At 47.9% G+C, this 14,708-nt stretch overlaps 1 long non-coding RNA gene across 1 annotated transcript; it reads left to right on the forward strand.

The window, feature by feature from the left end:
- Positions 1-255: 255 nt before the first annotated feature.
- Positions 256-3,133, forward strand: LOC119331411. Its single transcript, XR_005160506.1, has 3 exons — positions 256-730; positions 866-1,064; positions 1,882-3,133. It is a non-coding gene; the product is annotated as an uncharacterized LOC119331411 (long non-coding RNA).
- The last annotated feature ends 11,575 nt before the right edge of the window (positions 3,134-14,708 follow it).

A 14,708-nucleotide genomic window follows, 5' to 3' on the forward strand; every position in this document is an offset into this window, starting at 1 on the left:
CCGCCCCAAGACATGGATAAGCTCTCGTGATCCCCGCCCCACCCCTCTCATCCCCTGAATCCATATCCTCCTTCCCGTCTTCATCCCGCCCACGATCTGATCAAGAAGCTGCCCACGATCCGATCCCCTGGTTTCTTATCCGGTTATCCACCTCTCTTGTCTCGCACGGGCGTTCTAGCAACCCCCATCTTCAGTGTGGCGACGATGCTGACGTTGTCGCGGCCTCCCGCAATTCTAGGCTCGGCCTTCCTCGACTCCATGCGCGGCTGACGAGGTGGTATTCTCCAGAGGTGGTCTGCTCGTGCTCTCCTGGTCCTCCCGAAACGACGAGGGGTAGTGCCGGTCGTGGCTCAGCAGGATAGCATAAGCTTGCCCTTGTTCTTTTGTGTTTGAATCAGATTTGCTGGTTCTCGTTTTACATACAACTATCAATCTTTCTTCTGTATGCAGGTTACACACCTGATGATGTTTACGGCGAGGCGCGGGAACAAGCAGAGGCCGAGGAAGTGTGGGCACACACGAGGAAGGTTCAGCAGGCTGCAGAAGTCGGGCGACGCCCGGAGCGCCGCGCCAACACATGTGTGCGTGGTCGGTGGGTTGGCCAAGATCTGCATTCTACACATCTTCAAGTATTGTAGTAGTATGCTAATTAGGCTTAAGGCATCTGCGAATGTGACCGACAGGTGGAATACTAGAATGCCTACATAGGGAGCACACTGGATGGGTTAAGGTCAGTCGTTCTAACGAATTCCACCAAGAATTTTCATGAAACCTTCAGAGATTAATTCCTCTTTATTTGGTAAGTTACTTAAATGTGTCACCAGATTAAGTGAACCGCTGACTTAAAGTGTTTCTGTTTGCTTAGATCGATGAGTCAAACAAGAACAATACTTCTCTTAATCAGTTGAGGGGCAGAGTTGTGGTCTTTGATTGTGAAGATGATTGCAACCAAAACTGAGCTACATGGATCTCCACTGCAGGGTCTTGACATTCTGAAAGCAAGGCACTAACTGAACTTCTGTTTTTCATCCTTATATATCTGCAGTAAAAAATAGCAGTTCTAGGTAAGGGAGGTTCTCTGCATTGGTTCCCTTTCTGTATGGTGTTCTTCCATCCATTTCCTTCCTTCTCTATAGTCATGTTTGTTATCAGTTCGATTACTGCGATAGACATGTATATGCGGATTGTGGTATAATTCTAGGTAAAAATGGAGCAGTTGTTCACTTGTTCTATAACAGTCGAAAGGGATTTCCAGTGAAACTCTAGGTATGTAGCTGTGTTTTATTTTGAACCAGTAATAATACTAGAATGATTTCCTGGCCAGGACAAATTGACGTGTGTGAATACCATTAAACTGCTATGATAAAATATTTAGTCTAATAAGAGTCAAAAAATACGATTTTGGGGAAAGTTTTCATATCCCAATCGTGGTACATTAAGATATTGAGTACCTTATACATGTATTGAGTACCTTACTTTCTTGTTATAGTTGATCTGCTGATGGTGCTTCACTACAAATTACTGGAATTTTGTGGGCACTACTAACGATAATATCATTCTTTCCGCGAGTTGCGGATACAATATTGAATGTTACAAGTCTATAAATCGGCCGCCTACCCATTTTCTGTTATTTAGTTACCAGTTTAACTCATAAAACTAAAGTATGATTGGTGCTCGAGATAATGTTGTTGCTAAGAATTCGAAGGTACTGCATTTCTCTCATTTTTGTCACTTGGCAAAATGTTCTCCCATTAATAGACTTGTAATTCAGTTTCTGTTGTCACTAGATTTTTTTTGTTAAAATTGTAGTTTGCAAGGAAACTGTAATGTTTGATTTTTTTTAATTTGAGGTAAAGCTAATTGTGCCTTGCATACACTCAGGTTTGTATTTGGGTCTGGTTGAATAACTCATATCAGGCGGCATGGAGCTAATTTGACTCCTAAAGCCAGTAAGAGGGTTCCTTGGATGGTCAATAAGGGGATGATGCCAATTAGTCTGGATTCTGGAACAATGCTAACATTCAAATCCTTGAACTTGTTGGTGCATCCGTGCTTTGAGAAAAAAACAGTTAGGTATGCTTCTCAGTTCTCACTACCTCCGCGTGAAAACCAAAATTAGAAATCCTTATTTGTTATTTCCAACTATATTTTGTGGCTGCTTGGACAATATTTCCGTTGCTAACTTCCTTCCTTTGAATGACTTGCCAATGATCTTTCACAATTTATAGCGTTTTACTTTATTTCTGTAACTGATATCATTTAAATTCAGTTTGTTTTAAAGGTTCACCATGTTTCTTTAACAAAATTTATCCAGTGAATTGGTATGTCTGCTCCACTGGGCAGCAGCTGCAACCTTTCAACTTTGGCTCTTGCACCATTGTTTCATATGTGTATGCTCTATTTTCCTGTCAAGTCATTTGGTCTTTATATTCAGCTTGTGTTTGTCAAGAGCTTATTCGGTCAAACGTTATAAGAGATATGACATTGCCGCTGTTGCGCTAAGGGATACGGGGTCATGAAAAATCAAGGTTTGTTCGTGTTTCCCACCAATTGTTTTGTTATACACCCTGTTCTTACTACTTGCATGTGACAGCCCGAGCAGCAGGCAAAATTCTATTTCTTCTTCTAGATTGCTATACCATTGTGCAAGAATCAGAATACCAATGCAAATGTGCCTTTTCAGTCCATATTTAACAATGACAAAAAATTATTTTCCTTTTGTTTCCGTTTCACTTGTGTCTGCACCGGAGAATGTTCATCCTTGCCTTCCATCACCGGAGAATATTCATCCTTACCTTCCATCACTTGCGCTACTGTAACAATGCTAATTTCTCTGCCATCTAATTGCTCCATACACTTAGTTTGTTTATATCTAGAGTTCACATAGGGGTTAGTAAACAAATAGTCTTTTTTAATCAAACGGCCATGCAGGTTTGAGCAAGCTCAAAGTAGGCTGGGGGATGACCAATGATTATGCTGGTCAAAGCCATATTTTTTATGCAGGTCCTAGCAAGCTCATCGCCCACATAAAATATTCCTTGATGGTGGTCCATATTTTTTGTGCATATTTAGCTCGGTATTCGCCCAAACACTTTAACTTGCATATCATAAGAAAGAAAATGTACATTTTTTACTCGAGAAGCAGTAAATCTCTTGATTACTAAAATTGCCAGACACCTTTATGATTCAGAAGTATACTTGTCTACGATCGCGGCCGCCCACGCATTCGAGCCACCAGGACCGTTAAGGAGACCTTGCAAGGCAATACTTGGGCGCTGGACTTGGGACCAGTCATTGATTTGCCATGCCTGCAACAGTTTTGGATGCTATGGCCACGGATTGCTGATGTTCAGCTCATGGGAGGAGCAGAGGCCCCCATAAGATGGGCGTGGAAGAGTAGTGGCATGTTCTCCGTTCGCCCTGCATATGCCTCAAAATTCGGAGGAAGCGATGTGGTACCGTACGCGGACGTCACATGGAACTCGAAGGCCGCCCTTCAATGTCGGTTCTTTACTTGGTTAGCCATGTGAAACCGTTGTTGGACGTTCGTTCGACTCACTAAGAGAGGCTTGCCCACCACGACACATGCCCCTTCTATGAAACCGACGAGACCATTAACCATCTTCACATCGAATGCACCTCCACACGATCATCGATCGGTGTCGCATATGGTGTGGTCGGCTATTGGGAATCCGGACCAAGCTCCCACGGTTGACAATAACTTGGGAAACGAAACGAGGGCCATTATTTTCTTTTTTGCGAAATGAAACGAGGACCATTCTCTCGCTCATCACTTGGGAACTTTGTAAACACCGCAATGCTATTGTCTTTGGCGGAGCAACACTTTGTGTGCTTAGGATCATCAAGAAAATTGTGATCGAAGGGAGGACATGGCAGCAAGCCGGGCTACTCAAGGGTAGGTGGGTTAGTAGAGAGTAGTCAATCATTGTGGCCGATAGATGGTGGGCTACCGTGTACTAATATATGATTAGCACACTCTCCGTGAAAAAGATGTATATGTATAATCTGGTCTTTTCTCTATTTGTGATTTTCCGCACTAAATTTTTTGTGGACCTTGGATCGTGCTGAGTCGGCTAAAAATGCTATATCATCAGTACCTTAGCTATTATTTTCATTTATTACCAATACATTAAAGACCCAGTTGGTGATGCTATATGTCATTTCTGACCATATGAGCGAACGCACGTGAGGTAAATTGCATGAGTGAGCAGTTCATATTTTTTACATAAAGTCGTATAATTTTTTGATTAGGATACAAGGGTAAATGCGTTGGTTGATTGTGTCAAGAGTTAATAACGAGCATGGTGGTGTATCAGTCGCATGCCCAACACTGGATATGATATTTTTGTTTCCTGGTAATGCTCGACATTAAACTGTATGTCACAACGTGACAATGGCTCATGAGACGTCGGATATGCCTTCTTGGCTCGGGAGCGTCACGGTGCACACCTCGTCGCCCTTGATGGCTGCAACGGATCGAAATGAATACGGGGGAGGGGATCAGGGCGGAGAGCGGGGTAGTTGGCGGGGGATTCCTCTTTAGCGATCCGTCAGAAAGTATGGTGGGAAGGAGAGGGGGCGCCATGGCAAATGTGAGGTCGGCGTCATCCAATTTTTAAGAAGTGGACTCCAGCGAGAAGTGTCTAGCTATGGTGGGAAACCTAGCGGGAAATGGAGGGTCCAACAGGAAGAGAGAAGGGTGCGTCGTTGGAAGGTTTTTTTACGAAACCGTGTTGGAGATAACATGACGGATAGTTCGAACAACCACATTTCTCTCCCAAATATAGGTCGGCTTTCTAGGAGCCCGGACTGTCCATATAGTTCCATTTTGTGGAGCCCGCTATGCGTCATTTAATGTTCGAACTTGTTCGAATGTATGAGGGAGAAATGAGATTTGACCTTGAAGACGATCCTAATTATTTAGTTGATTCATTATATGCATTATAGCCCGTAGCAACGCATGGGCGTTCTACTAGTAGATCTAGGTATTGCCATCTTTGGTAGGAAATTCTTCAATGAGGCATTTACCATCCTTAGGAATTTCTTTCTTTTTATTAATTATCAAACTTTTAGGCACAAGATTGAAAAATTCATTTGTAACAAATGGTTCCTTAATGATAGCAAAATGATTGGGATGAATACTTATAGATTTGAGATCCGCAGTTTCCTTACTAGAAGATTCACCCTTATTTTTAGGAACATACATAAGCTTGGCAATTTTAGTGGGAGGTGTCGGTGTCAAAACCGGCGGATCTCGGGTGGGGGGTCCCGAACTGTGCGTCTAAGGCAGATGGTAACAGGAGGCAGGGAACATGATGTTTTACCCAGGTTCGGGCCCTCTTGATGGAGGTAAAACCCTACGTCATGCTTGATTTATTCTTGATGATATGGGTATTACAAGAGTTGATCTACCACGAGATCGGAGAGACTAAACCCTAGAAGCTAGCCTATGGTATGATTGTATGTTGTCCTACGGACTAAAACCCTCCGGTTTATATAGACACCGGATGGGGCTAGGGTTACACAAGGTCGGTTACAAAGGAGGAGATATACATATCCGTATTGCCTAGCTTGCCTTCCACGCCAAGTAGAGTCCCATCCGGACACGAGACGAAGTCTTCAATCTTGTACCTTCATAGTCCAACAGTCTGGCCAAAGTATATAGTCCGGCTGTCCGGATACCCCCTAATCCAGGACTCCCTCAGTAGCCCTCGAACCAGGCTTCAATGACGATGAGTCCGGCGCGCAGTATTGTCCTCGACATTGCAAGGCGGGTTCTTCTCCATCTTTCGAATGTCTGTAAAGCAGTGTCCGGTCCCATAAATGTTTGGACCTCTTGGCTTCTGTGCCCAATAAGGGCTTTCTCCCACGCGTCGAATGAATACGAGGCGCCAGGGCGTTTTTACATTGCCCCCCTAGCCAGATAAATAAATTGTCTATTAAAGGGATGGGGATCCTTAGATCCGATCCATACCATCCTCCCCCAGCGAGAGTCTGACAGAGCGCGTTTCGGACAGATCCATTCCAGCATGGCCGACCTCCGCAACTCCTCCTCCCGCCCCGGAAGCCCTAAGCCCGGTGATTGGGAGAGGTGTTCAGTCCCGCACAGTCATTTAGTCGAACTGCAGACTAAGGGATTTCTCCCTCCGGCGTACATGGTGCCCGTTCGAGCCGGGCTCGCCACCTATAATGGCGGGGAGCAAGCGGAGAGCTTTCCCTGCCCCTCTATGGGGGAACGGGTCTGCCTTGTTCCCTATCTATTAAGGGGACTCGGATTTCCAATTCATCCGTTCCTCCGCAGGCTCCTGGAGTTCTACGGCCTCCAATTACACAATTTTACCCCCGCCTCCATCCTACATATCGCCGGCTATGTGGCTCTCTGCGAGTTGTTCCTGGGCTGCGAGGCTCACTTCGAGCTGTGGAAAAGGCTGTTTTGCCTCGTCCCTCACACACAGAGGGGGTCACTTTATCAAGTGGGCGGAGCCAAAATATGGCGCACCGCCGATACCGGATACCTGTTCGGTACTTCGAAGAAGTCTCCCGAAGACTGGCCTTCAGAATGGTTTTATATGGAGGACGTTCCCCTTCTGGACCCTGTTCGGCGGGGTCTTCCTGAGTTCAACAATGCCCCTCTGAAGAAACGCCGAAGTTGGCGCCCATGGAGCCCCCAGGTGGAAGACAACAGAGAAGTCCTCTATCTGATGAACCGAATCAAAGCTCTGGCTCAATTAGGATTGACAACAATCGAAGTTATGTCGATTTGCATAATGCGGGGAGTGCAGCCACTTCAATATCGTGGGCACCTGTTGTGGTGTTATAACGGGGCAGATGACGCCACCTGCTGCGGGCGTAAGGGTCCGGACAATGCCGCCGCTTTAGCGAAAATTCTGCCCGAATTGTTCAAGGGTGAGGAAGAGGAGTTCACCCGCATCAAGCCACGGGATGGGTTCTCCATGTACAATCCTCCAAGCTGGGTAAGTTATATCTCCCTACTCCCATTTTTCCCGCATTCTTTGTCGTAAGTATTCACCTTGCCACTTTGCGGCAGGAACTGCGAAAAGCCATAAAGGAGGTCAGCAGCCCTTCTCCACAACCAGAGGACCCTGACCGGGCCCTCGACTCCGGACTCGAAGAAGATTCGGTTATATCTGTGGCGCTGATAGACCGGCAGTTCTATCAGTTAAGCTGCGACGATGCCATGGTGGCCATTATGGCCGACTATCCCGGACTGCTCCCTGCATCGTAAGTAAGAAAAACCAAAAATCCGAACTCCAAAACTAGGATCCCCTTTTAGGCACTTCACCCACCATATACACATGGCATCTTTTACAGGGAAGGCATTCGGGACGCCCTGCCGAACCCGTAGCAACTCGCCAACAAGAGGCACCGAGGCCGGGTAGGCCAAAAAGGAAGGCGGTCAGGACGGAGACGCCGGCGCAAAGGTATAAGAAAAACCCCGCTCCGTGGTTGTCGTCTTTCTCGAAATGTAATGACGCCTGTGTTTCTTTAACAAAAAAAACGCTCGCCGAAATATGTCCGGCGATGTTGCCAATCACGCTTCCACCAGTCGGACGCCAGGACCGGACATGGAGGCAGAAGCCGATATGGGGCAGGCGCCGGATAATCCCCCTACAGATGATGTGGATAGATTATTCGCTACAAACTCAGAAGTGGAAGGCGCCATGAATCATAGGCGCCGTCGGGCCGTACTCCGTGACGCTTGTTTCTCACCAGAGGCGTTTGACGCCTTCAATTCTGGAGAGGCGTACCTCCGTGCTACTCAAGATGGTCTAGCCAGAGCCACGGATCAGTATGTAAAGGATGTACAGGTGAGTAAATCTGACGATTTATATGTATCAGTAGCCCATGAGACTTGAAACAGTTAGCAGAACTGATTTAAGGATCATCTTTATTGTGCAGGTTCTTACAGAGAAGAATACTAGGCTGCCACAGGAGCTGGAGGAATGTAAGACCCAACTGCGGGCTGCTATGGCCGCATTGCAGGAACTGAAAAAGGCACCTGCTGGTAACATTTACTTTAAAGAATGATGGTTACCATATAACGTGCGGCATGGCTGCAGATCTAACAACAGATGTTGCAGATGAATCCGGAGAGAATCCGGAGGACCAGCATGTTATGCGACAGCTAGAGGCTGGCAAACGCGTGCTGACTGAGGTTACGCGGGAGAAAAAAAATCTCCAAGATGCCAATATTAAGCTGAGCGTGGAACTAAAAGACATTCTGGGCCAGCTTGCAGACTCCGAGAAGGAGAATAAGAGGCTTCGGTGCGGCATTTTCAGTAAGTGCTTGAACGAATCCTTTTAAAGCAGTTCGGCGAAGAAGTCGACTAACAGTGTTATGTCTGTAGGTATGCTGACAGGTCGTCCCGCGGAGGAAATGCCCGGGTCTACGGGTGATCTTCTGTCCGAGCTGTCACATCTGCACGAACAAGTTCGGCAGGTGATGCAGGGTGTTGCCCAGGCCTTGTGGCCATCCGTCTCCCTGCCATAGGGCATTGCCGAGCTTGCGGAGAAGCTCAAGGGAGCACGGCGGCGCTTCCAATTATGGAAGATATCAGCCTGCTGATAAGGTGCCAGAGAAGCCTAGGCCATGTTGAAGACGCGGTATACCAAGGCAGACCCAAATCACATGGCCGAGGTCAGACCTGTGGGGCCCGACAGAAAAGAGATCCCTGTTAGCTTAGTTTATGGGCAAGTAGAATTAGCCGCAAAGTATTCTCAACAGGATTGTAATCTAGACCGCCTGTTGGATGGTATAGAAGAGGAATTTAGTCAGTCTGCATGACTATGTAATTAAGGTGACAATTATAATGCCTTCTAGCCAGATTGTAGATCATTTGTCGTTGCGGACCTTTTCGCTTCAACCTCCGGGCCCAATAGTCCGGAGTGTATCCGAATACCCGCTCGGTTATATAAGAACCGGGGTATGCGTGAAGACCAGGCATAGGGGTCATTAGTGCTTTATCAGACAAGTGCCCAACTAGTTATGTTATATTACATGGGTAGTAAGAAACATCTTCCAGGGAGAATAGTTCCGTTAAGGGTTCCTTTCCCTGGGTAAGCATGCCCTAAAGTGCATGTCCGGACTGCGATAGGAAATGCAGGAAAAACATCTGGGGCAGATATGGACAATAAATAAAAATCATCTTTTGTTCACCGACCGAATATTCTCTTAAGAACGCTAGCTTTCGGCTTCACCCAGTCTGAGGTACACATCCGGCTGACCCGGCAGTAACAATCGCAGAGGTGCTCCCCTTATGCCCTAGCCGAATTAAGGGGAACGTAAGGCATAAATACAAGAGCCAGGCAACCTAGCTTGGCCAAAACTTAAGTCATATCGATGCATATAATGGTGAAAAAAGGTACATGCGGAAGTATAACACATGTGTGGGGCATGAGGCCCAGATAAATAATTTAAGCTTCTGTGAAAGAAGCCCCCAGGTATGAAGAGTGCGGCTAGCGCATCTGTAATGTGCAAGCGAGGCACAAGGTGACCCTTGAAGGCCTAGAGAAATAATAAAAGAAAGAAAGAAAGAAAGAGAAACAAGACAGATAATGTATATGCAGAAAATGGACAAAGGGAGGGGACTAACATAGAGTCCGGTGCTAGGCGTAGAATCTTCGGAGCCTAGCTGCGTTCCATGGGTTCGGCTCGAGTCGACTAGTCGATGCATCCCGCAGTCGGTACGCTCCACCGGTCACAACTTGGTCAATAATGAAGGGACCTTCCCATTTGGGCTCGAGCTTGTTATTTTTCTTATCCAGCAGGCGTAGAACTAGTTCGCCAACGTTATAAGTTTTGGCCCGTACTTCTCTACTTTGGTATCTGCGAGCCTGTTGCTGATAAAATGCGGAACGGGCTTTGGCTACGTCGCGCTCCTCCTCCAGGGTGTCCAAATTGTCCTGCCGATCGAGTGTGGCTTCTCTTTCTTCGTACATGCGCACTCGAGGTGAGTCATGAATTATGTCACAGGGCAAGACTGCCTCTGCGCCGTACACCATAAAGAAGGGTGTATATCCAGTACTACGATTCGGCGTGGTCCGCGGCCCCCAGAGTACGGAGTCGAGCTCCTCTACCCAGTGCATGTTAGACTCCGTTAAGGAGCGCACTAATCTGGGTTTAATGCCACTCATTATAGGACCGTTTGCTCGCTTGACTTGACCGTTGGTTTGTGGGTGATAGACTAAAGCATAATCGAGCTTGATGCCCATTTTGCTGCACCAGAGTTTTACCTCGTCGGTCGTGAAGTTCGTGCCATTATCAGTGATGATGCTGTTGGGGACGCCATAACGGTGTACAACCCCGGATATGAAGTCTATCACTGGTCCGGATTCGGCTGTTTTAACAGGTTTGGCCTCTATCCATTTGGTGAATTTATCCACCATGACCAATAAGTATTTTCTCTTGTGGGTTCCCCCTTTAAGGGGTCCAACCATGTCAAGCCCCCAGACTGCAAAGGGCCATGTAATGGGGATTGTTTGGAGGGCGGTGGGTGGCATGTGGCTTTGATTTGCAAAGAGCTGGCAACCGGCGCAGCGTTGGACCAAGTCCTGTGCATCTGCCCGGGCCGTTGGCCATTAGAATCATGTACGAAAGGCCTTGCTTACAAGAGCTCGGACTGCGGCGTGATGACCGCCGAGTCCGGCGTGAATTTCTGAAAAAAGATTCCGCCCTTCCTCTTCGGAGATGCACCTTTGAAGGACTCCTATAGTGCTTTTTGTATAATTCTCCCTCGTGGACCCTGTAGGCCTTGGATCGCCGCACTATGCAGCGTGCCTCAATTTGGTCCTTCGGAAGTTCCTGTCTAGTTAGGTAGGCCAGGAATGGTTCTGTCCACGGGGCAATAATGGCCATTATTTCGTGGGCTGAAGGTGTTATTTCGGTGGCAGAGCCTCCGATTGTGTCAGAGAGTTCAATATCGGGTATTTTGGCCGGGTCCGGACTATTGTTATCGGTGTCCCCTTCCCATACTACGGATGGCTTGAACAGCCTTTCCAAAAATATGTTGGGGGCGCATCACATTTTGCGCTGATGCGGGCGAGGATATCCGCCGCCTGATTGTTTTCCCGAGCCACATGGTGAAATTCGAGCCCCTCGAACTGAGCTGACATTTTTAGGACGGCGTTTTGATAGGCCGCCATTTTCGGATCCTTGGCGTCAAAGTCTCCATTTATTTGGGATATTGCGAGGTTTGAATCCCCACGCACCTCCAGGCGTCGAATGCCCATGGAGACTGCCATCCAAAGACCATGCAATAGAGCTTCATATTCGGCTGCATTGTTGGAGTCTGTATACAATATTTGTAATACTGAACGGTATCTCCGGTTGGGGACGTCAGGACGACGCCAGCCCCTAGACCGGCCAGCATTTTAGAACCGTCGAAGTGCATGATCCAATTGGAGTATGCGTCGTGCTCTTTAGGGAGTACGGCCTCCGTCCATCCGGTGACGAAGTCGGCCAATACTTGCGACTTAATGGCTCGTCGAGGTTTGTATGTTATGTCGAACGGGAGGAGCTCAATGGCCCATTTGGCAATCTGGCCCGTAGCGTCGCGGTTGTTTATAATATCATTAAGTGGCACTTCCGAGGCTACTGTAATCGAACACTCTTGAAAGTAATGTCACAGCTTCCGCGATGCCATGAATACTGCATATGCTATCTTTTGGTAGTGCGGGTATCGTGATTTGCATGGAGTGAGGACAGTGGATACTATACCGGCTTTTGAAGAGGGAATTTATGTCCGTCCGCTTCCCGTTCGACAACGAGCACCGTGCTTACAACTTGATGAGTTGTCGCAATGTACAACAACATTGGTTCACCAATGTTTGGCGCGGCCAGGATTGGGTTGGTTGCCAAGATGGCCTTTATTTCTTCCAATCCGGCTGTGGCCGCGTCCGTCCACTCGAAGTGTTCGGCGCGCCGAAGGAGGCGATAAAGGGGTAAAGCCTTTTCTCCTAAGCGGGAGATAAAGCGGCTTAGAGCCGCCACGCATCCAGTTAACTTCTGGATTTGTTTGAGGTCTATTAGGGTAGCCAACTATGACAAAGCTCGGATTTTGGCCGGATTAGCTTCAATACCTCTACTGGAGACAACGAAACCCAGGAGCTTTCCGGCTGGTACGCCGAAAACGCATTTTTCTGGATTGAGCTTGATGTCGTATGTTCGGAGGTTGTCGAATGTGAGCCTCAAGTCATCTATCAAAGAGTCGACGTGTTTGGTTTTGCGACCACATCGTCTACGTATGCCTCTACTGTTTTGCCGATTTGTTTCTCCAGACATGTCTGAATCATGCGCTGATATGTTGCGCCGGCGTTTTTGAGCCCAAAAGGCATTGTGTTAAAACATAAGGGATCGTATGGTGTGATGAATGCCGTTGCGGCTTGGTCGGACTCCGCCATCTTGATTTGGTGGTAACCGGAGTATGCGCCGAGGAAACACAATGAGTCGTGTCCTGCGGTAGCATCAATGATTTGATCGATGCGTGGGAGGGGGAAGGGATCCTCTGGGCAAGCTTTATTGAGGTCTTTGAAATCAACACAAAGGCGCTAGGATTTGTCCTTCTTTGGTACGATCACCACGTTTGCTAGCCAGTCCAGGTGTTTTATTTCTCTGATGAATCCGGCCTCCAATAGCTTGGCTAGTTCCTCTCCCATGGCCTGTCTCTTAGATTCGGAGAAACGCCGAAGAGCTTGCTTGACCGGCTTGAATCCCTTTAGGATATTGAGGCTATGCTCAGCCAGCCTGCGTGGGATTCTTGGCATGTCTGAGGGATGCCAGGCGAATATGCCCTAGTTCTCACGCGGGAATTCTCGTAGTGCGGCATCCACAGCGGGGTTTAACTGTGCCCCGATGGAGGCTGTTTTTGTAGGGTCCGTTGGGTGGACTTGGAATTTGACTATTTCATCCGCTGGTTTAAAAGAGGTGGACTTGGATCTCTTGTCGAGTATCACGTCGTCCTGTCCACTGTGGAGCGTAGCATGGTTAATTCCTCGGCCGAGAGGGCTTCGGATAATGCCTCGAGGGCCAGTGCGGCTATTTTGTTTTCGGTGCGGAGTGCCGTGTCTGGATCACTGGCGAGAATGATGATTCCATTGGGCCCGGGCATTTTGAGCTTCATGTACCCGTAATGTGGTATGGCTTGGAAGATTGTGAATGCCTCCCATCCTAAAAGAGCGTGATAACCACTGCAGAACGGGGCCACTTGGAATGTAATTTCTTCGGACCTGTAATTATCCGGCGTGCCGAATACCACATCTAGTGTGATTTTCCCAGCACAGCATGCTTCCCGACTGGGGATGATTCCTCTAAAGGTTGTGCTACTTTGCTCGATGCGGTTCCAGTCTATTTCCATCTTTTGAAGAGTTTCCTCATAGATGAGGTTTAATCCGCTGGCGCCGTCCATGAGTACTTTGGTGAGTCGAAGGTCGTCCACGATTGGACTGAGGACTAGTGCGGCTGGTGCTCGGGCTGTTCGAAATTTAGGTTCGTCACTGGCATTGAAGGTAATAGCCGTGTCACTCCATGGATTTATTGCTGCTACGTGGCAGATTTCGGCCATGCTGCGGAGTGTTCGCTTGCGCCAATTATTTGACGCGAAGGTCTCAAAGACTGTTAACACCGTATTGTTATCCACGGGATGGTGCTCTATGGTATTTGGGATAAGAAGATCCTCACCACTTTTGGCCACCTGCCGGAGTATCCAACATGCTCTAAGGCTGTGCGTTGGTATTGTATCCGCTGTACTATGAATTTTGCAGGGTCCGTTGAGCCATCCCTCCAGTATGGTTCCGTGCCCTGTAGAGGGTTTTTGCTTTTTGGTAGTTGACCCGGGTATGTTGTGATAATGCACCCTTTTATTTCGGACTAGGTTTGTATTCAGGGCCGGATTATCCCAAAAGTTTGTTTCGGTTTTCCAGGCACTTTCCATCGCACAGTACTTTCGTACTATGCACGCCAAGTCAGCGAAGTGTGTTATATCACGGAGATTTATGGCGTTGAGGATTCCCTTGTCCGTGCAATTATTGCAGAAAAATAGGATTGTGTCTTCCTTGTGACAGTCCTTAACCTTGTTCATCGCAAGGAGGAATCTGGCCCAATAGTGATGTACTGTTTCCTGGGGCTCTTGCCTGATGTGGGAAAGATCGCTTATGTTTGGGTGGGTGGGTGGAATTGAATCCGAACCCTTACCTGATCTAGGATCCAGGGGCCGAGGAGTTTCCAATTTTGGAAGTTCCGGTTCTGGGGTGTTACCCGAAAATCCTGGCCCGCTGCCTGACTCTAAGTTCAGGGATTGGATGTTGTCCTCCCGCGAACGGGCGTCCGGCTCGGAGAGCTCGGGAATCCAGACATAGTTGGTCCTCAAGATAGAGGAAAGGTCGCCACATTGTTCCTCCACCACTGCAATATGATGGGTGACCGGTGGAGAGTTAATCTCCCTTTGATCGGGTTTAAGCCCAATCCGATCATAGTCCGTAGCGACTCCCAAGGCGGGATGCGATCCAAGAGCTCATTTAAGGAGGCGAGCTCCATTGGATCCATCTGTTCGGCGAGTGCCGATTTGACGTGGAGGCTGTTTTCGATGACCCGAGAAGTCATCGTCGGCGCGGCGGCCGAACAGGTGGTCATGATGAAACCGCCTAGCCGGAGAGTTTGGCCGACAGCCAAA

Source organism: Triticum dicoccoides, chromosome 7A (assembly GCF_002162155.2).
Source record: "Triticum dicoccoides isolate Atlit2015 ecotype Zavitan chromosome 7A, WEW_v2.0, whole genome shotgun sequence".
NCBI classification, from domain to species: domain Eukaryota; kingdom Viridiplantae; phylum Streptophyta; class Magnoliopsida; order Poales; family Poaceae; genus Triticum; species Triticum dicoccoides.